Raw genomic sequence first — 26451 nt, 5'->3', positions numbered from 1 at the left:
CCCCTCCAGCCAATGTCTTCCTCCATAAAGGGGTGGGGGGCTCCCCCTCCACCCAGGCTCCTGGTGAGGACGAGATGAGAGCACACTGCGGTCAGCTCCACAGAGCAGCACACATCGTCACTAATCCAAGGAAACAGCGCTGTCAGATCCCCAACCTTCCCAAACTTACAACTGTTTAACAGTGCTGGGACACGCTGCAGCCCGTGCTGTCCCTGGGGTGACAGAGGGCAGGGTGCTGCGAAACAGCCTGCCCTTCGAGAAGGATTACACACACACACACACACACACACACACACACACACACACACACACACGTACACACCCGTGGCTCTCTGCTCTGCCTGCCGGGGCCAGGGTGGGGACAAGAGGCAACTGCCCTATTACCAAAGCGAATAACCTCTTCCTTGGTGTGGTTACATCTTCGGCCTTTAGACTCTGGCATTTTCCGCCTCCTTGATTTTGTTTCAGGGAGACTTCCATGGAGACAAATGGGACAATGATCCCCCCATGTGCTGTGGATAGACAACCTCGTGGGAAGAGAAGAAATGATACAGAGAAAAGAGTGGGAATGAAGCAGGCAGAGCAGAAGGGCTCGGAGAAACCACAGGGCCTAGGAGGGGACACAGCGTGCAAAGGTAAACATAGTCACCAGCAAGTGCAGGATACTGGTTCCAAACAGCCACCGCGAGAGAACGTGCATCCCTCATCCCTCCGCGTGCGGTGCAGGGGGCTGTCTCTGAGCGGCTGAAGCACGATGAATGAACTGCGTGGCCCAGCCAAGAGCCACGGCTGACCACGGACTCAGGAACGATCAATGAAGGTCGTTCCAGGTTGGGGGGTGGTTGTTATGCAGCATTATCGTGGCAAAATATAACCGATACAAATGATATCTGGTAAACAAAATCCCCACCCTGACCTCAATACCCAGCCAAACCCCGCCCAGAGCTGTTTGGGGTTGGACTTCCAAACCTGTGAGCAGTGGGAGGCCTAAAGCCCAGATGGGGGAGGCAAACAGGAGACACCGGGGCAGACAGAACCAGTCTGCTCCCACCCCCACACCAGAGTGAGGAGAGGGGGCTGGAGAAGGGCCCAGAACCTCCTCAGGCGTCCTGTGCAGGGCTGGGAAAAGGCTTCATCACGGAGCCAAATCTGAGCCAGCAGCCAGAGAGCGGCCGGGGAAGGCCTTGGAGCCTGCATTCAGCCCCCGGGGGACCCCCTGCTGCGAGCCTTCCGCCATGCCTGCCCAGGAGGGAGGGGAGAGGGGCCATTCACCTGCCACCACCCAGTCTGCCAGCCCAGACAAGCCAGCTGTGAGCGGCCGGGGTGGCAGGAGAGCCGGTGAGGGTCTAAAGGAGGGAGAAAAAGCAGGGATGAATATAAAAAATACTTGCCCCCAAGCTGCTGCTTCCCAAGGCCTCTGAGACACCGGTAAGAGCCCTCCGATCTGTGCCCAGGTATTAATATTCCAGGGAACCCTTAGCAACAGGCCTTGACATCTGGTCTGTTACCATGATACGGGCAACATGCTAATAGCAAGATAAGGTGAGCTGAGACGTCCATGTTCCCTCCACCTGTCACACTGCACTGGGAGGATCAAAGAGCCAGACGGGAAGCCTCAGAGGCCTGTCTGAAACCAGAGCGAACCTCTCTATGGAGTCTTGGGCTAATTGTGCATGAGGCAGGGCTCGAGGGTTTGGGAGATGAGGCCCCCTGAGGAAGCTACTGCCTGACAAATGTCCCTGGAACCCACCCTGGCAGCAGGTGTCCTGACAGATCTGCCTCCTCGGGTGACTCTTCCTTCCCCACCCTGCTCAGTTCTCTGCCTCTCTTGCCCAAACAATAGCAAAAGCCTTGCAGTTGGCCTTTGGACCTCCTGAGGCCTCAGGCCCTTCACTTGCAGCCAGAGAGGTCAGTCCCACTTAGAGCTTAGGTCAGAACCTGTGATTCCCTTGTTCAAAAACCTTCAATGGCTCCCCACCGCCAAGGGGAAAAAAAAAAACCCAAAGCCACGTTTGAGGTCATCCATGATCTGGCCCGAAATACCCTTCCAGTCTCACCTGCCACTACATCCCTCCACAAAACTCATGGTCTAGCCACTGGGAACCTGGACGCGTTCTGGCCTCTCGGCTCTGTCTCCAGAACTTCTCATGTGAAACGTTGTTGCTGCACACTGTCGACCTGCAGCGGCCTGGTTCCACCTCTCTGGGAATTCCCTCACTCCTGCCCACCCAACTCCTGTTTGGACACCACCCCCTTGCCTCCCCCCAGCATTTCATCCCCCTTTGTACCCTGGGGTACCTCTGTTACCCATAAGAAGACCACAGCTCCCAGGACGCAGCTCGGTGTCCCTGGGCTAGCACGGTGCTCGGAACGTGGCAGGTGTCGGTCCACCTTTATGGACCTAATACTAACCTTCGAGAGCTGACCGCAGCCCATGGACTAACGCCCAGCCTCCCCGGCCTAGAACCGAAGGCCCCACAGTGTGACCCTCACATTTCCTTAACCACGTGCAGGCCCATCCCCTGCACAGGCCTCATGGGTCCTGCCTCTGGCCCACTCTGCAAAGTGGTTTCCACCAACTAGAACCATAGGAAATCTAGAAAGGACCCCAACTCTTGAGGAATGGTCAACAACAGTGCATCTGGGCACAAAGGCACAGTCAATATCACAAATGACGAATGACCTAGACGAGGCTTTACGGCAAGATTCGGTACAAGAAGTAGACGCGATGACGGCACGGGGGCCCAACCACATACCCACGCGGGAAATGCAGAGTCCACACGTCAGAGTACAGTTTGGCATTGGGGGTGAGTTTATTTCTATAAGCATTTTCTAAGGGTAAGTAAGGCACCCTACCTGTCCTCGGGGCTCCGGCTCACATTCCTCCTTTTGGGTGGGGCTCTCTAAGACCCGCAGGCCCCGTTCGGATTCCGGCAGCCTTTCTTGTCTGTGGCCTTCCAGCCCAGCCAATACCAGACACCCCGTGGCCCATTCCGTGGCGCATCCCCACTGAGTCACAGAGCTAGGAGTTGACTGTGGTCCCTCCGAGAGGCAAGAAGCAGCCACTGTTGGCTCCGTCGCCCTCACTCATTCCACAAACCAGCACTGAATGTTGAGTGCATCTGAGTTTGCTGCAGGGTGAGCTGGGGCAGTTCTCTGTGCCCCCAGAAGGCCTCCCGCGGCAGGGTCTTCTCCCCAGCGCAGTAAATCCTCACCCACGATGCCCACTCTGCTGGGCCCAAACCCCTGCCTGTCTCTTTGTCTAACTGAAACCGTCTTCTCATTCCCAGGCTGAAAGGCTGTGGAAAGCCTCCAACCGAAATGAGATGCAAACCATCCCACTTCTTCCCCCTCTCACTTCCAGTGCCAGCCCTCCAATTTTAACAGCCGCACACTCTGCCTGCATGTCCCCAGAGGCACAGCTCGCTTTTGTTACTTCTGAAAGGCCTAAAACAGGGCAGGTACAAGTCCCAGATGGAGGCACTCCCAGCTGGCGGAGCCCCGCCCTGGGGTAACCAGACCCCCTGGGCCAGGCTCAACCTGCACCCTGCAGGAGGAAGGGCGGCCTCACAGGCCCCGCGCAGTGGTCCGTTCCGCATCGGCCCACACGGTATCTGTCTCCTAGTGCTGCTGCAACCATTTACCACAAACGGGGAGGCTTATGCAGTTCTAGAGCTCGGAAGCCCAAACCCGAGATGTTGACAGGGCCAAGCTCTCTCTGAAGGACCTCGAAAGGAATCTATCCCACGTCTCTCTTTTGGCTGCCAGGGTTTGCACCGCAGTCCTTGGCGCTCCCTGGCTTGAAGCTATGGCATCCGATCTCTGTGTTCATCTTCATGTGGCCTTCTTCCCGTGGTCGTCTCCCTGCGCCTCTCACTATACGGGACCGAGACCAAGGGGACTCCAGGATGACCTCATCGGAACAAAGGACAACCGCAGTGCCCCTATTTCCCAATAAGGCCACATTCTGAGGTGCTGGGGGTAGGAATTCAACATATCCCTCTGGGGGACATGATTCGCCCTGTAACACAGGGCAACAACAGAAACCGGAGGCCTCCCCTGGGAGCGGGGACAGAGGCCGTGAGGACCCTTCGGTGTGTACGCACAGATGCTCCAATTGGTCTAAAATGCCTTCTGGGGGCGCCTGGGTGGCGCAGTCGTTAAGCGTCTACCTTCGGCTCAGGGCGTGATCCCGACGTTATGGGATCGAGCCCCACATCAGGCTCCTCCGCTGGGAGCCTGCTTCTTCCTCTCCCACTCCCCCTGCTTGTGTTCCCTCTCTCGCTGGCTGTCTCTATCTCTGTCAAATAAATAAGTAAAATCTTAAAAAAATAAAAAAGAAAAAAAGAAAAAAAATAAAATGCCTTCTGGAGTTTCTAGGTGCAGGAAACTAGGAGAGGAGCCCAAATCTAAGACAGCTGTCATGGCTGATGTAAAAAGAGGATTCAAGAAAACAATCTCTGGGATGCCTGGGTGGCTCAGTCAGTTAAGCGTCTGCCTTTGGCTCAGGTCATGATCCCAGGGTCCTTGCTCAGCGGGGAGTCTGCTGCTCCTTCCCACTCCCCCTGCTTGTGCTTGCCCTTTCTCTCTCTCTCTCTGACAAATAAATAAATACAGTCTTTAAAAAAAAAAAAAAACCCCAACAATCTCCTCTGGTCATTGCTTCTCTTGGGAGTTCTTAACAGGGGAGCTGTGACCTCGGATGGGAATAAATTATACCTTTATTTTTATTAACCTGCAACTGAAATTGTCTATTTTCTTTCACTATGAATGTAGGCAACACATCGTAGTCATATTACCAGCGCCTGTGGCTTGGCCGTTAAGAGACCAGCAGATATTTGCATATCACAGAATTGCAGCTATCTCCAAGTATTATTTGTGTTCATCACTACTTCAAATTCCATCAGTTGTTAGACCTACTGTCAGGTGGTTTACCTAATGATTCAAAAAAGAAGGACAGAGATTACTGTATCAAAAGCTTGTTTTTAAAAAGCACCTGATAACTCTAAGTCAATATAACTGGCACCTCTGTAATCCTGTTTGCGCATTTAAAATCATTATCTTGAGAAAGGTTCCACAGGATTCACCAGACTATCAAAAAAGGGTCGATGGCACAAAAAAAGAACAGGAGATGGAATCAGAGCTGAATTAAGGTTACCAGAAAAAAACAAGCTTTCAGGGTGATCAGGCGTCTGTGGCCCCAGGGGCTCTGCTTGGAAAATGCCCCAGTCCTCCTGGGGCGGCCAGGCACCTGGCTTGGGGTACATGGTAAGGGGTGTTAGAGCTGCTTGTCTTTTAGCAAAGACAAGCCTGTGTCCATGTAGGTGATGTGTGTGTCTGAAAGTCATAGGCAAACAATTTCCGCGAAGGAAATCTGAGTTTAGTTCACCCCTGGGAGTTGTTGCAGAAACTTCTCCATGAAGCAGAGAAACCTCTGGAAGGAAGCAGATGCACCCCTTCTCACCTGCTCAGTACAGTCCCAATCTTCAGGTATGCAGACGGGGGCAGTCCTCCAGGTCCCCGGGGCAGCTTCGGCACCGCCGCCACCCCCAGCGGCCTCCTCACGGCCCCGCCAGGACACCGGCTCTCAGGTGGTTCTTCTCAGGCTGCGCCAGGTACGTCTCCATTCTTCTTCCACCCACTCCACTGGAGCCTGGGCGGGAACCCTGGCCCTGGCTATTTGCTTAAAGCCAGCAGCCAAGGCAAGCCCCAGCCGACCTAGCCTGCTATCTGCCAGCCAGCTGTCCCCTCTCATTCGTGGAAACACAAACAGATGTCTCTCTGTTCCAACTCCAAGGTTAAGTACTGCACTGCCAGGTGCCAGCTGTCAACTTCTCTGCGTGCTCCCCGTTCCCCTGGTAGAGGCTAAGACCCCAAACAAATGGGGGTGCCCACCCTGAATGCCCACGGTGAGGGCTGCCAAGGACTCAGGCACAAGAGAGGAGAGACACCCAGCACATGGCGTGGCACAGAGGAGACGAGCAGGAGAAAGGCCAGACGGGACCAGCAGTATCTTGCTGTAGTCTTTGAGGATTTTAGGAGCAGCCTACCAATTAAACTGTATCTGCAAACGCCCAGTTGGCCCTGAGCTATCCATCGGGAGAGGGAAAGCAGCCGGCTTTATGGGGCACCACCAACCTGCCATACCTGTCACAGGCCAACCTTCGGAAATTCATCCCAATCCCAAGCGGATGGCTTGACCGTCATCCCCTTCCAGAGAAGGAGCTGAGACCTGCTGCTTGAGAGGGGCAGCCTCAAGGCCCCCCAGCTGGCCCCTGGCACTTTTGGTCACCTTCTCTGTCCCCCATGGAGCCCTGGCTATGGCACGTGGCAGCTACTGAAAGTGACAGACCAGGCGTAGTCTGCAGGCATTTCCCGCGCTCCCAGCACGAGGGAGTGTGCCAGGAGCTCACAGACACGGAGACATGCAGAAACTGGCCAAATAGTTCCGAGAAGGCTCGGGGTTCCCTGGGTCACGGCAGCACTTGGAAGCTGCCCCGGCCCGCCTTAGAGCCCGCAGAGCAGTGAGGCACGAAGCCACAGGTCTCTGATGGCCCCTGCTCCCCACCATTCCCACTGCCTGACCCAGGTGCTCAGCTAGACCTCAGTCACCCTAGGATCCTAAGTGGTTCACCTGCCTCCACGCTCCCCCGCCCAGATGCAGCTTACCCCGCCACCAGACGGGCCCCAGCAAAGCCCGGCTCTACTCAAACACTGCCAAATCAAGCCCAGCATCCTCACCTGGAAGTTCCTGGCCATCCACAGGCTCTACCCCACCTTGCCAAATTTGTCCCCAAACACACAGAAACACTTGGCATTATCCCCCATGTCTGAGCCCACACCTCTTCCAGGCAGCCCTCTTGCTGCCCCCCACTCCACATCTACTGCCCCAGCCTGAAGCAACTGCTCCCTCCCTGACATCTTCATAAACGCTTTTTACCCCTTCCCAGCACGTGACAGTTTCTGGTGGCTTATGAATGTGTCTGACCTTTCCCATCGGACCAAATGCACCCTGGGAGCAGGACAAGCCTCGTGCCCGGACGACGCTCCAGACGTGTGCACTGGAAGAGAACTGAGAGTCCCGGATACACCCATTCATCCAGGGTCCACTGATTTCAGACAAGGGTGTCAAGACCGTTCAATGGGGAAACGAGCTTCCTTTCTACAAATGCTGCTGTCACAACTGGGTAGCCACAGGCAAAAGTAGGAAGTTGGACCCTTACCTCACACCACTTAAAAAATTGTAAACGGACTGAAGAATTAAAACTATAAAACTCTTTGAAGAAAATATAGGGGTAAATCTTTACAACCCCAAACTTAGCTGTGGTTTCTTAGATAAGACATCAAAAGTGTGAGCAACAAAAGAAAAAAAACCCAGATAATCTGGTCTTCATCGACATTAAAAAGTGCACCAAAGGACACTCTCGAGAAGGTGAAAAGATGAGCCACAGAATGGGAGAAAATATTTGCAAATCATGTATCTGATAAGGGTCTAGTATTCAGAACAAGCGAAGAACTCTTCCAGCTCAACAATAAAAGAAAACTCAATTTAAAAATGGACAAAGGACTTACACAGACATTTCTCCAAGGCACATGTACCCATGCCCAACAGCACATGAGAAGATGTTTGACACCATCAGCATGAGGGAAATGCAAACCAAAACCACAATGAGACGTCACTTCACACCTACCGGGATGGCGAACATTTTTTAAATGGAAAATAGTGAGTGTTGGCGAGGAGACACTGGAGCCCTCTTACGCTGCTGGTGGGAATGTAAAACACTGCAGCCACTGTGCAAAACAGTTTGCCAGGTCCTCAAGAAGTCAAACATAGAGGGGCACCTGGATGGCTCTGTCGGAAGAGCGTGCAGCTCTTGATCTCGGCGTTTCAAGTTCGAACCCCACGTTGGGTATAGAGATTATTTAAAAATAAAATCTTAAAAAAACAACAAAAAAAGTTAACTATAGAATTACCGTATTACTCATCAATTCCACTGCTAGGTGTATTCCCCAAAGAACTGAAAACAGGTGTTCTATCAAAAACTTGTACATAGATGTGCATAGCAGCACTGTCCACAAGAGCCAAAAGGCTGCGGAAACAACCCAACGTCCATCAACTAATGAGCAGATAAACAAAACACGGCAAAGCTGTACAGTGGAACATTACTGTACAAAGTAATGGAATAGGAACAAAGTACCTATTCATGCTACAACATGGATGGACCTTGAAAACGTGGTGCCAAAAGTAGCCACAAAAGGCTGCATCATACATGACGACCTTTGTGTGAAATGCCCAAAACAGGTCAATACAGAGACAGGAAGTAGACTGGTGGCTGCCTGGGGCTCATGGGGAGGAGGGGAGGAGCGAAAGCATATGGGGTTTACCTTCACAGTGATAGAAACGTTCAAAAACTGGATGTCATGATGGCTGCCCCACCTGTGAATATACTAAAATCCACTGAATTGTACGTTTTCTTTTTCTTTTTTTTTTTTGAATTGTACATTTTAAATGGGTGACCTCTATGGTGTGTAGATTATGTCTCAAAAAGAGCTCTTTGGGGGTGCCTGGGTGGCACAGCGGTTTAGTGTCTGCCTTCTGCTAGGGCGTGATCCCGGCGTTCTGGGATCGAGCCCCACATCAGGCTCCTCTGCTATGAACCTGCTTCTTCCTCTCCCACTCCCCCTGCTTGTGTTCCCTCTCTCGCTGGCTGTCTCTCTCTCTGTCAAATAAATAAATAAAATCTTAAAAAAAAAAAAAGTCTATAAAAAAAAAAGAAAGCTGTTTAAAAAATCATCGGGCACAGCGAGGAATGAACTGGGGTCTGAACCAGACAGCCAGGTACACAGTCTCCAGGGGGCAAAGAGCCGGCCACTTGTATTTTACCATCAACCCCTGATGGTCTGGGGCCAGATTAAGTGTAAATTAACCTCAAAAAAACCAAACCACACAACAGATGGTGCATTTGTGAAAACACTGCAGGAGAAGGGCAGGGGAGAGAGAGAGAGACAGAAAGCAAATATGGTCAAATGCTAAGAATTACTGAATCTCGGGGGAGGGATGACAGGTTTTCTTTGTACTGTTCGTCCAGCTTTTCTGCAATGGTTGAAAACCTTCACAATAAAAACTTTCGTAGTGAGCTCTCAATGGTTAAAGCTGGAATGATTTGGGCAACAAAATAAATAACACCAGAATCGGATTATATAACCTGCAAGAAAAATATCTATGAGTCCTTACATAAATAATTGAGTAAATAAATAGAGAGGACAGCTCTTACTCGCAGAAGAGCTCCAATTAACAAATGTAGAGGGAATTAAGGAAACCAAAGAATCACCATTAAAACATCTCTGTAATAACTGTCACAGGGAAGATCTGTGGACGGATCTCAAAATTAGGAGGCAAAAGTTTGAGAACAAACAGGGTATTTGCACACTCCCCAAGTATCTCCCCCAGAATATCTGTGGATTGCAAGGGGGGAAATAGTGTTTTTACAGGGGAGCAGCCAGCAGACATTCCCTGATCCAGGATCAGAACTCATGTCACCAGTGGTGAGACATTTAGACATGACGTACCCCCTGACACAAGGCACTGAGACCTACCCCTCTGTGAGATTCCGACCAGAGACGCACAGCCCCGAATGAGTCGTGAGAAAATACCAGACGAACCCAAACGGAGGGACATTCTGTAAAGTAACTGACTAGTGCTCTTCTCACGAGAGAGAAGGGAAAACTGAACGAGGAGTGGTCATATTGTTACAGAAGCAGGGCAAGCGGGGGGGGGGGGACACAGGAACTCTCTGAACCAGTTTTGCAAATTTTGTGTAAGTTTAAATTACTTCAAAATAAAAAGCTTTTAAACTATTTATAATTAAAAAACAATTTTGGGGCGCCTGGCTGGGTCGGTCAGAAGAGCACGCGATTCTTGACCTCGGGGTCTTGAGTTCGAGCCCCACACTGGATGTAGAGATTACTTAAATAAAAAACAACTCTGTCTTAAGGTGTCTGTTGTTTAGAATCACTTATACCAAGGGATATGTGGTGTGAGGTGGCTTCCAAGGATGGCGACTCCTGGGGGAACATCCCCTCCCTGTCCGAAGCAGGAGCTGAGGCCCACTCAGCAAAGGCGGGGGCGGGGGGGCTCAAGATGTGACTTTGGTTCCCCTGCCCTAGGGATCTGGGCTGAAGGGATCAGGAGTTAACCAAAGAAGGAGTGTCTGCCAGGCTCTTTGCTTACTCCTGAGACAAAGGAGGGCTCCACAGAAAGAAGAGAGAACAATAATTAAGAATTTCACAAATGGGGCCTTCTCTGTGTCAGGCAATTTTCAGGACTTTCATTGTCTGAAACTATTACACTTGTATTATTTCTATACTTTAAGATAACATGGATTAAATACTAGATGACTATTTATTTATTTTTTTTTAAAAAAGATTTTATTTATTTATTCGACAGAGATAGAGACAGCCAGCGAGAGAGGGAGCACACGCAGGGGGAGTGGGAGAGGAAGAAGCAGACTCATAGCAGAGGAGCCCGATGTGGGGCTCGATCCCATAACGCCAGGATCACGCCCTGAGCCGAAGGCAGACGCTTAACCCGCTGTGCCACCCAGGTGCCCCTATGTATTTATTTTTAAAGATTTTTAAAATTTACTTACTTGAGAGAGAGTGCAAGTGGGGGAGGGGGGAGAGCAGGGCAGAAGAAGAGGGCTGAGCAGGGAACCCTACTGGGGGGCTCCACCCCAGGGCCCTGGGATTATGCCCTAAGCCACCCAGGCCCCCCTGGATGGCATTTTTAAATAACATTCCAATCTACTTAGTAACTTGTTTAAACTAGTTTTGCTTTAACAGTGAGTAGGGTCATCCATGGCCCTGAACTCCTCCAACAACCTGGTTAATGAAGACCATCTTTGTCTCATTACCACTGTCTATGCTACTAATGTATTCTCCTCATGGAAAATTCATAGCGTGCTCTGTGACCCACCAGCCAGAGACGACGCTGACCCGAGTTCCAGAAAAGGGAAACAGAAGAGCAGTAAAATATTAATAATAGAATCTAAGTGGTGGGCATGTCAGATTTCACTGTAAAAGTCTTTCAACTCTGCTTTACATTTAAAATTTTTCATAATAAATTGTTAAAAGGAAAAATTACAAATCAGTATTTTGGGCACTCAACCCGTAAACCCTGATTCACAGCCTCGGTGGGAGAAAGCAGACAAACGAGCATAGGAGGCCCCATTTGCTGAAAACTACACCCACGCGAGCTCCTCCCCCCCACAGGTGTCTGCAGGTGACAGGGCTGCCTGGAGGGAGGAGAAGTAGTGGGACTTCCCTGCCACAGCAGAGGCCTGGGGCCTGTGGAGACAGTCTCCACATAAATATATTCAGCTCTTCGGGTCCAAACCAAGTCAGAAAATGCAGCAGCCCCACTGCTTTTATTAGCTCCAAATGAATTCGGCAGTGGATGCCGGGGCTGACCACGCAGGCCCCAACCTGGTCCCGTACCCCAGGGGGTCCAGCCAAGGGGCATGTGAATTTGCCTTTTCCGCCGAGTAATAAAGGGCAGTGGTGCCAAGTCTGTTCTTCAGACCGGGAGTCGGGTTTGTGTTTTGCTCTGTGAATTATTAGCTCAGTGACCTTGGACAGCTCCTTTATTTCTCCAAACCTTAGCTGCCTCATCTGCAAAATGAGGAGGTGCCTCCTGGGGCTGTTGAGAATAAATTAAATCAGTGGTTCTGAATCAGGGTGATTTTGTCTCCCAAGGGACATCTGGCGCGTTCTGGAGACAAGGCGGGGGGGAGGGGGTGCCACTGGCTACAGCCCAGCGAGTAGAAGCCAGGATGCCCTACAAGGCACAGTCCAGCCCCCCACAACATTAAATCATCGGCTGAAAAGGTCAAAGTGCAAGCTGGAGAAGCTCTGATTTAGATGGTGCGGATAAGACATCAGCACAGGACCCGAGACCCTGTGCGTTCCCGGTGAGGGCCGCCATCATGGCCACCACTAGACCACCTCCACTGCCATCACCCTCACCATCACTGCCATCGTCCGTATTAGCAGCCTTGCAACTCCCGGTACCCAGCAGAGCTCAGGCAGAGGGCATCAAGGAATGTCACTGTACCAAACTGAACTAACGGGTCCTTCCTTTGGGTGGGGGATCGCCGTCTTCCTTCAAGCGCCTAAGCTCACCGGGGGGGGGCAGGAGTAGTGCAGGGCAGGGAGTGGGTGGGGGTAAGGGGAGTAGAAGTGGGGCGTGCTGGGGAAGGGGTCTGAACCGATGATGAAGACACCTGCTGACATTCTCATGTAACACTGACCAAGGGACACCTGGCTGGCTCAGTCGGTTAAGCATCTGACTCTTAATTTCAGCTCAGGTCATGATCTCAGGGTCCTGGGATCGAGCCCCTGTGTTGTCAGGCTCTGCACCCAGCAGGGAGTCTGCTTTAGGCTTCTTTCTTTCCCTCTGCCCCTCTCCCCACTGGCTCTCTCTCTCTCTCTCTCTCTCAAATAAATAAATCTTAAAAAAGAAAAACAAACCCTGACCATGTGTGAGTTCTGTTCATTTTACACGTATTAACTCAACCCTCTCAAAGACCGAAGGAGGTCTCTTCATAATAGAATAACAGATCGGCCCTCCCCACCTCCCCATCATGATCGCAGCCACTGAACTATGTTTCCCTGGCAGGAAGGAGCAGCATTTCACAGAGTATGCCCTCTGCCTGTGGCCAGTCTTGCCACTTGTCTGACCTCTGTACAAAGAACCTCAAAAGGTAGATGGTTTCTGAGCCTGTCATTCTGTTTTGTGGGCAAAGCCCGGAGGATGTCATTTCTGGGCAGGGCAGAGGCCTGGGGAGCAGAGAGTCTATCTCCTGGGAAAAGAAACCAGCATGAGGGGAAAGGCCACACTGCCTTCCCAAGAGACCTGTAGGGGCCCACGGGTGAGGCCATATGAGGTGCCAACTCCAACATCCGTGTCTAACGGAGCCAGGAGCCAGCCAGGAGCCAGCCAGTCACCGCTGGGACGCCTCGGTCAACCTGGTCACTTCCCCACCTCTCCTGACTTCCCCTCACTGCCAACAGCAGGGACTCGCTCAGACAAAACGGACCTGGGGTTCATCCTCACAGATGTCAGAATGAGGAGCAGCTGGGCTGTCTAAGCTTGCAGCCAGGCTTGGAGAAACAGCAACTCAGGGGACAGGGCCTGTAGAAGGTGTGAGCAAGAGAAGGCAAGTGCAACAAGTCTGGGGCTTGGAACAAGGGCCGTGAGAGGAGGCCAGGGAAGGGCTGAGGCCGAGAAGTGGGTGCCTGCTGGGGCATGACATGCGCCCCATAAGCACACACACCCTAACCAGTAGAGAAAGATAAATGGGATTCTAGTGGGCTCTGGGGTCTCAAAGACTAGGACAAAGGAAACACAAAAGGTCACACAGGAGAAGCGAAAGGTATACAAGTTAATTATCTATTAGAAGAACCACCATTTATTGAATATTTACTTATTCGTCAAGCTTGGTGCCAAGTGCTTTAGAAAATCATCCCTTTTTTTTTTTTTAAAGATTTTATTTATTTGACAGAGAGAGGCAGTCAGCGAGAGAGGGAATACAAGCAGGGGGAGTGGGAAAGGAAGAAGCAGGCTCCCAGGAGAGGAGCCTGATGTGGGGCTCGATCCTGGGATTCCAGGATCACGCCCTGAGCCGAAGGCAGACGCTTAACGACTGCGCCACCCAGGCGCCCCAGAAAATCATCCCCTTTATTTTTCATAGCAGGTTTTTTTTTTTAAGATTTTATTTATTTATTTATTTATTTGAGAGCGAGAGCACACGGGTACAGCAGGGGGAGGGGCAAGCAGATTCCATGCTGAGCACGGAGTCCATGGCTCTATCCCACAACCTTGAGATCATGACCTGAGCTGAAATCAAGAGTCCGATGCACAACCGACTGAGCCACCCAAGTGCCCCTCACAGTTTTAACATGCCCATTTTACAGGTGAGCAAACTGAGGCTCCATAAAGACAAATGATTTACCCAACGTGACACAGTCAGTAAGTGTCAAAGCCCAGGATTTGAACTCCAAGCCCAAGCTCTTAATTTCAAGGGTATCCCCACTGCTCAACACTAAACAGAACTATACGTGTTTTGGGGGTCAATCACCACCACATACACACATGATCTTTTTTCTTTACCCTTTCAGATAAGTCAGAGATGATGAGTAAGATTTCAAATGGGGGAACATTATTTTTTTCAAAAATAAGAAAACAAACAACCCAGTTAAAACATGGGCAAAAGATCTGACCAGACACCTCATCAAAGAAGATACACAAATGGCAAATATGAGCATAAGAAAAGATGCTCGGGGCGCCTGGGTGGCACAGTGGTTGGGCGTCTGCCTTCGGCTCAGGGCGTGATCCCGGCGTTATGGGATCGAGCCCCACATCAGGCTCCTCCGCTATGAGCCTGCTTCTTCCTCTCCCACTCCCCCTGCTTGTGTTCCCTCTTTCGCTGGCTGTCTCTATCTCTGTCAAATAAATAAATAAAATCTTTAAAAATAAAAATAAAAGAAAAGATGCTCAACATCCGGTCCGTAAGGAATCAGAAATTAAGATACCAGTGAGACACCACTACACACCTCTAGAACGGCCAAAATCCGCAACACTGACGACACCAAACGCTGACAAGGGTGCACAGCAACAGGAACTCTTATTTTTTTTAAGATTTTATGTATTTGAGAGACAGAGCGGGCGAGCAGGGGAGGAGCAGACGGGGAGGGGCGAGCAGCCTCCGCCCTGAGCGCAGAGCCCCATGTGGGGCTTGATCTCACAACCCTGAGATCAGGACCTGAGCTGAAATCCAGAGTTGGGCACTTAGCCGACGGCACAGCCCAGCGCCCCCGGAACAGTCATCCACTGCTGAACTGTGCGGTTACTTTGGAAGGCTGTACTTTACAAAACTAAATATACTCTTACCATATGACCCCACCATTACACTCCTTGGTATCTACCCAAAGAAATGAAAACTTCCGACATGCACAAAATGGCACACCAATGTTTATCCCGTTTCATTCATTATTGCCGAAACTTGGGAGCAACTGACATGCCCGCATCCGGTGAACGGATACGTACACTGTGGTACCTTTGCACAGTGGCATAAAATTCAGTCATAGAAATGAGCTTAAACCATGAAAAGAGGTGGGGGAAACCTAAAAGCATACTGCTGCGTGAAAGAAGCCAATCTGAAAAGGCTGTGTGCTGTATGAGTCCGACTCTACGACGTTCTGGAAAAGGCAAAACTATGGAGAAGGTTAACACGATCAGAGGACTTGGGGGAGAGAGAACAGGCAGAACAAAGGGGATTTTAAAGGCAGTGAAACTGTTATCCTCTAGGACACTATGACGGTGGCTATACTCACATCTGTCACTATACATTCATCAAAACACAAGGTACGGGACCAAGAGGGACCCCTAAATATAAATTATGGACTTATAGTTAATAATTATGTATCAATACCAGCCCATCGATTGTAAAAAACGTACCACACCCATGCAAGAGGTTCATAATGGGAAGCTGGGGGCGGTGAGGGGTATGTGTGAACCCTCTGTACGTTTCGCTCAATTTTTTCTGTAAACTTAAAACTGTTAAAGTCAAATGCTACTGATGCAATGGCAAAAAATTTTAATTTTCTTCTACAGAGCAAAAAAAGTACTACACCCAATCTTCATCAGTGGGAAAGAGTCTTGCATTACCGCTACTAGGATCAAAGTTAAATTTGTAGAACATGTCAGACCCTTCGAAATGTGTTGTGTCAGTTAACGATTTCATATCATCCCCGATCACAAACACGGAAAGCGCGTACGGTTCGTGCCTCCGTTCCACAATCGTCTCCTGCGTCCCCGCCACATGCGGACACAGCCTATTGCACAAGACTGCAAGGTCGACAGGCGCTAGCTCCCAATTCTTTTTCTTCGCCGCCTGTATCACAATTTGAACACGTTCGTTTCTTTCTTTGTTAACCTCTGTAAGATCCTCGCGGAGAGGGGCCACCTCTGTTTTGTTCGCTGCGAACACCCAGTGCTGGCTGCACGTAAGCAGGATGAATCCCGCGTGAATCAGACAATGACTCTAAGAAATGCTGGGGCGGCACAGAGAACAGCGAGAGCAAAGAGCAGGCGCAGTTAGAATTCTGCTCCGCAGCAATCCCTGAGGGCCTCAAAGAGAAGAGTCTGGTGGAGAGCTGAAAGGAAAAAGCAGGGAGTTGGCAGGCATGAGGCCAGCATTCCAGGAAGACAGTCATCCTGGTAGAACTTGCCAGAAAGGAAGAGGCCTCTCTGAATTCCGGAGCTGGATAGCTACTTAAGATCACAGGCATTTAGGACACACAGCTCCCGAGCACCGACTCAGAGCCAGTGAGATCCTGGGACTCCCAGGAGCCCACGAAAACAGCAAAGTGCACCCAGATTTTCAGGCTTTCACCTAAGTAAGGCTAATGATACAGGAGAGTGAACACAGGACCCCCCCACACACACACACACACACCACCACCAACCCCTGCCATCCAAGGTCAGGGAGTGTGGCCAGAAAGAGCCAGACCAAAGGGGAACTATCTCCGATGTCAAATCCCCATACTAGGCCATATATATTCATTATTTTAAAATTAAAACAATGTTTCTCCCTCACCCTAAGTGATACTGTCCCCAAAATGTCTCCCAGCAAAATGGATGTTCGGGATTGCATAGACTCCAGCTTTCTGTAATCACAGTAGCAGCAGCTAATATCTGTACGTCACCCTCGCCGGATCGTAAGTCGCAGAATCCCCACTGCAGCGCTGCTGGATTTTACAGATGGACCCGGCACGTGGCAGGGGGCTGCCCCCCCACACAGTGACTGGCCTCTCCCAAGTCACAGGCCCTGTCCAGTCTCAGCCCTACAGGCAACACCAGCAAGCATATGGGACCAGGCTCTGCCGTTAACCGCCTGTGTTATTTGGGACCAGCTCAGTTTCCCCACACTGTTCCCCCCTTCGCACAGAGGTAATAATCCTTTCCTCAACTGGTTTGTCCGAGATGAACTCTGATTAATGAAGTGAAAGTTCCAAACCCAGTGCCTAGAACATAGTAGGTCTTCAAGGGGGAAAACAAAAACCCTTGTTTTTTAACCCAAGCTGGTCTCGGAGCTCTTGGTGAACTTCTGCTCTAGCAGGAAGAAATAGAGTTAAATAAGACAATTGGCCCAGATGACCGCAGGTTCCGCTGATGAATGAAATCCTCGCCTGGGGCTGTCAGCCAGGCTGCCGGGCCAAGCTCGAGGGCAGGAAAATGCGCGCTTCCTTCTCCGCAGGAACTCAGTGCTCTGGCCCGGAGAGGAGCTTCCTTCAGCTGTCCCCACCCGTTTCCTCCAGAACATTCCATGCTCAGCTGGTAGACACCAAGAAGAGGCCACTGGCACCAACTGCAAGGGGTGGGCAGAACCCCCCTTCCAGGCCTCTCTGTGTATAACCCCCGACCTGCACCTTTGCCTGGCCCCCACTGCCTCCCCACCCAGAGACCAAGCCTTGGTTTGTCAACCATAGACCTGCCTCTCTCCGGCTTCTCTAGGCTGCCGGCCAGAAACAGGTAAGAAACAGGTAAGCCGGGGAGCCGGGCTGCTTGCCCTCAGCCAAGGCCCTCATTGGGCCTCTTACACTGTCTTTACTTAGGTCCCTGACTGGTCATCCTACCTCTAGTTCTGGTACCTACTACAAGCGAGTCTTTTCACGGGCAGTCACGAACCACTCCCCTCCTCAAGCACCTTCAATGTCTCCCACTGCCCCCTGTATTAAGTTCAGAGACTGCACCCTGGGATTTATAGTTCTCTCCAGTATAATCCAAACCCACCATCCAGTCCCCACAGGGCTTATAATAAAATGAATTCTACCAAGATTTGCACACACATTTCTGGACCCGTGAGTATGGATTCACCCTGTCTGGACCCTATTCCTCCACCACACCACCTGACTCTCCTTAAAGCCCTTTCCCTTCCTGGTCTCTGAATCCCTCTAGCACGCTGTTCCCAAACCTCGGGCTTCTCATGACACCTGCTATCCCCACGCGGCCCCCGCACTAGTCTTTACTTAATATGTTCCTTAAAACCAACTCACTCTTTCACTTACACTTATTTTCAAAGGAAACTTTGTATCTCCACCATAAATCGAAAACCGTATCAGGGCACCTGGGTGGCTCAGTCAGTTGACTGTCCGACTCCTGATTTTGGCTCAGGTCATGATCTCAGGGTCCTGAGATCGAGCCCCGTGTTGGGCTCTGCGCTGAGCATGGAGTCTGCTTAGATTTTCTCCCTCCTTCTCCCTCTGGCCCTCCCCCCAACTCACACACATGTGCTCTCTCTCTCTTTCAAATAAATCTTAAAAAAAAAAAGAAAGAAGACCATATCATTTGCCATAAACAGAAGGCAACTGAAAAAAAGTTATATTCTAACAGACATGAAAATACATAATTCATTAAGTGTTTTAAATGCTTATCTGTACAATGTATTTAATATTACCGTATACTTAAAATCACACCCTAAGAAACCCTGCCTTGGCAGTTTATTTTTGCCTCTCGTGGCTCTTGGTTTTTCCGGCCGGTCACACGGTTATCGGGGGACTTGTTCTAGGCCTGTCCTGATTGACCCCAAATGTGAGCACTTCGGGGGCAAATATCCTGCCGCCTCTTTCCTGGTGCCTACAGACAGCATGACGTGCAATAAAAATATTTTATCAAACTGAACATTTCGATTAGCCCAGTCGTATTAACAGGTCCCATTCTCTGCCTGGCCCTGGGACCGCTGCTGTTCAGCTTTCTACTGAAACACACATTGTCTCCGCCCACCACCCCCAAATCAATCCCTGTCGGCTGGCTCTCTCGGAGGATGGTACAGACAGTGACTGTCACAGCAGTGCTGCTGGCTGGGGGACGACCCCTCCAGCCTCTTCCTCCAGGGCAGCAGGACCTGGGCAACCCCAACCCGGAAAAGCAAGTCTCCGATTAACCATTAACCCACACTCTCGAGGCCCAGACACACCCACCCTGCCCTGGGACTTAGCAGAGTTCTGGGAAAACCCCTGTATGAGCTGAGCCCCCGGCTCCAGGAAATACAAAGTCCTCTTCCTGTCCCCTCAGAGCCAGAGACCCCGAAACACCTACCAGGAACCGAGGGGCTTCGCCGGGCCTGGCCCTGCTGGCACCCCAGACGGGAGGTCACTCTCCCTCCCACCCCGTGTTGTCAGGGGCGACCCTGAGGAAGATCTGAATCACTCAGACTTAAGTCAATATGTGGCAGCCACGGGGAGGCCCCAGCTGGAGCCAAATCAAGGCCTGGATTCTCCCTGGTGGACTGAAGCCGGGACAAAGGTAGCCCACGGGCCAGTCTGCTGGTGACCGATTTCCCTGACGACACAGTCTTCTCTACAACTGAACAGACTCGGGACACTTCTTATTAGGGGATGCCTCCTTTGGGAATGTTTATAATCTTTTTGGTATTATTTTTGTAGTCTGGTCACTTTTATGAATTTCAAGGATTTTTTGTTGTTGTTGTTAGAAAGGGTGCCTTTCATGGAAAATGCAAAATATTCATTGTAGGTGCACCTGGGTGGCTCAGTCAGTAAAGCGTCTGCCTTCAGCTCAGGTCATGATCTCACGGTCCTGGGATCGAGCTCCACATCAGGCTCCCTGCTTAGTAGGGAGCCTGCTTCTCCCTCTCCCTCTGCTGCTTCCCCTGCTTATGCTCTCTCGCTCTGTCAAATAAACAAGTAAAATCTTTAAAAACAAATTCATTCTGGATAGTGGTCATGCGAGACATCAGCATCTCGTAAGTATGGTTGTGGTTCCCCAAGGAAGAGGTAAACTGAGGAACAGATAACGTGACCAGTGTCATAAATGGAATGGCCTCCCAAATGTAGCTCGAGGAGGACAAGGATAAGAGAGCGAGCCTCTGCATAGCCAGGGACCATTACGTGCTGACACCTGCCTACGGTGGAAAGATGACAAGGATCTCCTTTTTGACCTTTTCATAGTGCAAACAAGTTAACGACAGAAAAAAGGTGTCATGATAAGAAAAACACCACGTCTAGCAACCTATACCTCATAGGGAACAAAAGCAGATGCCACTGAAAGGGATGGAGGGACATCATCCTCAAGAGGTTCTCAAACTGGGTTCCAAGGAGCCCTGGGGTGTCATAGCACCTCTTCAGGGCTGCTGACGGAGGATGGAGGGAATACAGAGAATGTGTTCCAACCCAACCCAGAGCAACACGGCTCTTGTCTGCTTCCTGTATCGGACTTTCAGGGAAGGTTTCACTTCAAGGAAAGCCCCTGTAGCTAACAATGTTGAGACATGCTGATGTGTGATCCTGGTTGTACCACACAGGAGAATGGGACGTAGCTGTCTCTGAGTTTGTGGGAGGGAAGCAGCCGCCACATCCCCAGGTATGCTGGGAACCAGCTGGTCCTTCATCCTGAGGGTGGGCTCTGAGTTCAGGAAAAATGAAGGAGAGGAACCTCCCTCGCCAAGTCCAGCCCGGCCACCTGCCCTTCACCTGGCAGGACCACAGGCTGGAAAGTACAGGCGACACCAAAATCAAGCCAGGCTTAGAGCTGAGTCAAGATCCAGAGAGGAGATTCAAACCTCAACAGGGACAGGGACAAATGCAGACATCAGAGCCAGATCTGTGACTCCCAGGACCGGAGGCCCAAAGCCCGTGATGGGAGCCGGTCTCGGGCAAAGCCCTGGGACGAACACAGTGGCCAGAGGCTGGTCTCCACGTGCCCCCAGCAGCTCGCTGCCTGCAGAAGGCACGCTTGGATGACCAGACCTGAGGATACGAAGAGGCCTGAACAGGCATATTCTTCCAAGAGCAACAGCCATGCTACCACGCCACTACAGACTCCAGACAGCCGCGTGCCCATGTGCAAAGGCAGAGGCTGGCCCGGGCATGTTTCATCTGTCCAGCATTCCTGTCTTCCAGAATGAGTCCTCCTAAAGGCCAAGGAAATCATGCCCAGTCCTCAGGGTGCGGGGGTGGGGGGCACAGACACCACACGGACCCTCCTTCCCCTTCCTCGGGGTGAATGTGACTGGGGTCAACCAATTAGAATATCCCCACCCCCTGAGCACAGTGACTGGCTCAAGACTGGGCAGACGTGTGGTCCTCCCCCAGGGTTCTCACCACAGTTACTGAGAAATACACTGTTTCCCTGTGAGAGTAAGCTGTGAGGACAATGTTGGCTTGGGGATGGCCAGTGGCCACCTTGCCACCACAGCCTGAGGATGAAAACAAGCCAAGCTGAGCCATGGAGGTAAATAACCCAGTTGGCATTGTCAGTTGCTGGATCCAGCCATGCCTGAACCACTGCTTTGATTCCCAAGTTGCCAGGTCCACAGAGTCTCCTTTTTGCTTAAGCTAGTATTAAGTTGGGTCTCCGTCTGCTGTAATCAAGAGTTCTAAGTAAGGCACCTCTCCAGGAAGGGGAAGGAGCGGCAACACATACACTAATTTGAGCGAGCTTGACATGTTAGCTGAAACGCCCTAGAAGGGAGCTTCCGGCTCCTAGAGCTTGCCTGTGCAGGCTGTGTCAGCAGCAATCTGCCTGGACACACCAGGGCGGTGGCTGCTTCCCTTTGAAATGCCCAGTGTTCGTTCCCAGGCCTACCTGGGCCCTTTGCAGCAGCCACAAGTCCAGAAGGAGTTCCCTCCACCGTGGGCTTCTTCCATGGCCCCTGCATGGTGTGGCAGTCCCCTCGTCTGTCCCCACGAGTGAACTGTTCCCTCAGCACCCACCCAAACCACTACAGGAGGTTCACCCCCTCTTCACGCCCCAGGGATACACGAGGCTGTCCCAGATCATCCCAGACCCTGACTCATCTGCTAGCCTCCACATTCGGGTTCTGTCATCCACCCCAATCGCCCCAGGTTTGCCGGGCTTCCAGACTAGCGACCAGAATGAACACGGCAAGGAGGCCTTGCATGCTGCCTTGAGAACCTTCCACAGTAACGTGTGGGGAGTCTGTGCGTCCTCTGGCCTCTCTCAATCCAGCATCCTCCTATGACGCAGGAATCATAAGCAAAAAGGCCCCGTCACCACTGCACCCCCTCACTCCCCAGTCAAAACCTCACCGGATGGGTCTGAACGCGAAAGTGGAACCAAACTGTTTAACAAATCTGTACATAAGATCTGCGAGAAGGAGCCGGAAAGGGACAAACTGAGGGACTCGTCCGTGAAAAAGAGTGATTTGATACTTAATATAAACGGGAAATAAAAGTTCCCTATGTAAGTGACTGAACAACACCTTAAAAAGCTAAAGAAGAGGGAAATGAGGAAAATAAATCTGTCCCTGGAAAATAGAAGCATTAAAAAGAAGCCATGTTCAAGAAAACATGCTACAGATATAATCAATACATATTGTATTTTAAAATTGGAAATGGGGGGGCGGAGCGCCTGGGGGGCTCAGCTGGTCAAGCGTCTGCCTTCGGCTCAGGTCATGGTCCCAGGTCCTGGGATCGAATTCCACATCGCATCGGGCTCCCTGCTCAGCGGGGAGCCTGCTTCTCCCTCTCCCTCTACCCTTCCCCCCTGCTCGTGTTCTCATTCACACGCACTCGCTCTCTCTCTAATAATTAGAAAAAAAAAAACTTTAAAAGAAATAAATAAAATAAAATTGGAACTGTGTTGGCCACAGTGTTATGCAGTGAGCTAGCTGCACAAAGCCCTTCTGGAGAGCTGGGCCAGGCCAGCAGGGGCAGCAGGCATGGCCAGGGCTGAGCGGGGGGCCGGGGGGCCAGAGCCTGCCAGAGGGTGGTCCCCGAGGGTTGACAGACACGAGAGAAGCAGGATGTAAACCAAGACTGAGAACAAAGGCTGCACGGTCTCCCCAGGCACGGCCTCCACCACTCCGGGGCCAGCCTGGGTCTGATTTCCTCAGCTCTCCTCCCGCCTGCCCCTGCCTGCTTGAGGTCCCTCCCACCCCACCCCTGCTCCACCCACAAACCTGCTGCCACCCCCTCTGCTGCCCTAGGAAGCCTGTGGGCACAGCTCCAGCAGCTGGCTTCCAGCCACTGCCCTAACAGCACCCCAAAGTAATCCTGGCCCTTCCCTCCGCCAGCGCTGCCTGTGCCTCAGGTCCCGCCGCCCCCAGGCCCTCAGATGACCCTCGCCTCCACCTCATCCTCGCAGACCCAGCAAGTGGGGCTACACAGGGAAGCCTTCCTCGATCTCCCCATGCCTGCGAAAGCGGCCTCTGCTCCCCTGAGATCTTTAGCTCCTCACTGTCCCCACCCCCTCAGTGCCGCGCGTCCGGCGCCTTAGCTGGTCTCGTTTAGGCCTTTACTTCCACCAGGCAAAGCCTGCAGCTGCTTCGTCTTTGTCCTCTCCTTGCTCTTTCACTCGTTCACGCCACAGTTATGCACTGGGCACCTACGACGTGCCAGACCCGTGCTGGGACAGGGCGTGAGCAAGACGCACACTGTCCCTGCCGCCCTGGCGCTCGGGTCTTGCAGGGCAACAGAGCCACGAAACAAATCAACACAAATAAACGCATCAGTACCGGCTGTGACGGTGGCTCTGAGAGAGAAGCGCATGGCTCGTGAGCTCTGAAGTCGAGGAGGGCATCGTGGAGGCGGTGCCTGGCACCAGAAGGGAGAGGACGGTGGGTCAGGCACACTTTCTAGGCAAATAATGGGTGTTTGCTAAACATCTGAGGAACAAATGAGAGGCTGGAGTGAGTCAGAAATTGCTAGTGTGTCCCTGTGCCCTTTCAGATGCATTTATCCCCTCTTACCAGCCTGACGGCTCACCGTGGCTGGCTCCCAGAGGACTCCGGCAGCAAAGCATGTCTGCAGTGCACACAGGACAGGCCCGCCTGTCACACCGCAGCGGTGCTTGTCCTGGGCCTGCGGCTCTCCGCTCACGGCTCCCTCGTGGCTCCCAACACCGCCCTCACGCCCGGTGCGGGCACGGCCGGTGGGCTTCGTCTCGCACGCCAGCTCCAAATCACTGGTGATGGCTGTCCGGAGCACATGCTAGAAGGATGGTAAGGCTCTCTCTGGCCTCCACGCGCAAGGGCCACGACCCATCAGTGATGTCTGCTAAGGGAGCAGGAGTGCGCAGCAGTGGTGCGTGTGTCTCATATTTTCTGTGCCACTCGGGGTCCCACAGATGACCACCCAGGCAAGAAATTTCCTATAGATCTAATGGCCTGGAAAAGCCCTCGGCGTCTGGTATCCTTTTCCTTCTAGACCACATGCAAATAATATTGTTTTCCTGATATGACCACTCATGAGTTCAGAGCTAAATTTGTGGTTCTGACGTAGCGGACTGCGTACAGCTCTATGGCCTGAGCACGTATTCTGACTCTCTCCCTGGTTCTGACCTTCCAGTTAATCCACATTTTTCCTGATCTCGCTTTCATGGGTTTCTAGTTAATTACATACACGTATGTACGTATATAGAAAACACCCTCTTCTAGGCCTGGCATATAATATTTACTGTATGTTTCTATTACAAATACATATTTCTCCATGTCGTCTATATTCAAGATCTACAGAGAAAGCTATATTCTTGCGGGCATCTTGATTCCTTAATGGAGCAAGACGCAGGCAGATGGGGAGAAATGGGCAGGTCACGGGAAAACCAGGAAGAAAGCAAGCATTCAGGTCACCGCCGCGCCCTGCCGTGAACAGAGTCCGGGATTAGAGAGGAGAGGCCGGGCTTTTCATCCCAGCTCGGACGGGCAGTGGTGAGAGTTACAGGAGAAAAACTACACTCACACCTCTGCCCCTCACCAGGCAACCTGACGTTTTACCAACTACTGAATTAACATATAAAACAATCCGTCCTACTTACCTCGCTCGGTTGTAACCGAAATTAAATGGAGAGGTTCCTGACTGCTGATCAGCAGTAAGCCCCCAGTTTATGCCACTGGCGTTATTATCAGTATTGGAAAGAACATTCTAGGCAACAGGCACCCAGCCATAAAAAAGAAAACGCCACACCGCATGGCTTCCTATAAATGCTGCAGGAATTCAAAGAGAATTGAGCCTTCAGAGCCCACATCTGCATGCAGAGTCCTTCCTTGTCCCCCCGCCGGTGTCTGAGAGCCGTGCCTGCCTGAAGGACTTCAAGTCCCTGCTTCTCACAGCCAGAGAAAAAGCACCATTCAGATCAATCACAGTGCTTGGGCCTGGAAATGGCAGTCGCCACCTCCCCCTGGTGCCAAGGGCCCTGGGCTCCAGGCCCCCACACGTCACCTGCAGGCCAGGTAAAGAGCATGAGCAGAGGCTGGAAACCACGGGGCAGGTGTGAGGTCATGGGAAGCCAACCCTCACGCACACCTCCCACTGGACCTCACACACATTTCCTGTCCCCTACCGTCTGCAATCAGACGCCCATTGATTCCACAATCACCAGGGTTTTGAGGCACCTGAGTCAGTGCCACTGAGTTTCAAACAGCAAGTGAAAACGAGACAATGACAATAACGGGGCTCCTTTTCAACATGTTTGTCAGCAGGGCACGGGTTAGGTCTTTCTTTTCTGGGGGAACAGAGAGAAGTCACAAAGGTGGTAAGACTAATTCTAAATTCTGGAATGTTCCCAGCCCAGTCAAGGGCTGAAAGTAAAGGCCAAAAGAGGAGGGGAGATGGACAGTCAGAGGGCTATGTCTGCAAGCCAGTTCAAGTGACAGAAGAAGGTCTCACCTAGTTTATCCCTGGAGGCAGACCAGGCCTAGGCAGTGAGTTGGCTAAAGTGTGTGTGGGGGGGGGGGGACACCCTGCCATAAAGGAACCTGACATCGCGTCCGATGTCCCTTCCCCTCCCTGGCCTTTCTGCAGCTGCCCAGCTGCCTTCGGGGCGGGGGAGGGCTGCAGAAGCCCAGCGTCTACACTGTGACCAGCCCTCCCGGGCCCAGCTGACCCTCTGGGGGAGCACCCAGCCCAAGTGGGCACGTTGAAGTCCTTCCCCTTGAAAATCTGGGAAATGGGCTAAGAGTCTCAACTGCTCTCTGGAACAGTAAGCCGTAAACTCAGGAGCAGATGGAGGCCCACTCTCCCCATGTGGATACCCAGGAAAGAGAAGGGCAGTGTGCAGTGAGGGAAACAAGAGGCCACACAGAGGCTGAAGCAAACGTGAGTCCCACAGAGGGCTCCTGCGTTCCCCTCGGGTCCACGGGCTTGATTCAGCCCTTCCACGGGCCTGGGCTCCGTGAGATACGCCAGTGCCCTGGCAGTAAATTCCCGTTTTTGTTCAATGGCTACCGTTTGCAACCAGCAGCCCTAGTTAGCCCGATGAATATTGAGGCCCGCTCCCTACCACGCTTTAAGCGAGGAGATCTCAGCCAGTCTCTGGGCTGATGCAGAACATGCAGGGGGGTTCAAATCAGTGGCCGGGGAGGTCTGGCTCCATCTAGCGGGGGAACCTTGAACAATAACCTCCCTGAAGTGCAG

General features: G+C 51.8%; 1 protein-coding gene across 1 annotated transcript in view; it reads right to left on the bottom strand.

The window, feature by feature from the left end:
- The window catches only part of RPH3AL (rabphilin 3A like (without C2 domains)), a 114522-nt gene extending 94356 nt beyond the window's left edge, over positions 1-20166 (bottom strand). The window contains 1 exon segment of the mRNA XM_087854669.1: positions 19160-20166. The gene's annotated coding sequence lies outside the window, so the exon portion shown is untranslated.
- Between the last annotated feature and the right edge of the window lie 6285 nt (positions 20167-26451).

This window comes from Ursus americanus, chromosome 23, assembly GCF_024610735.1.
Source record: "Ursus americanus isolate L20-20 chromosome 23, mUrsAme1.1.p, whole genome shotgun sequence".
Taxonomy (NCBI): domain Eukaryota; kingdom Metazoa; phylum Chordata; class Mammalia; order Carnivora; family Ursidae; genus Ursus; species Ursus americanus.
The sequence above is the reverse complement of the archived record's forward strand: the minus strand, read 5'-3'. Positions and strand labels throughout refer to the sequence as shown.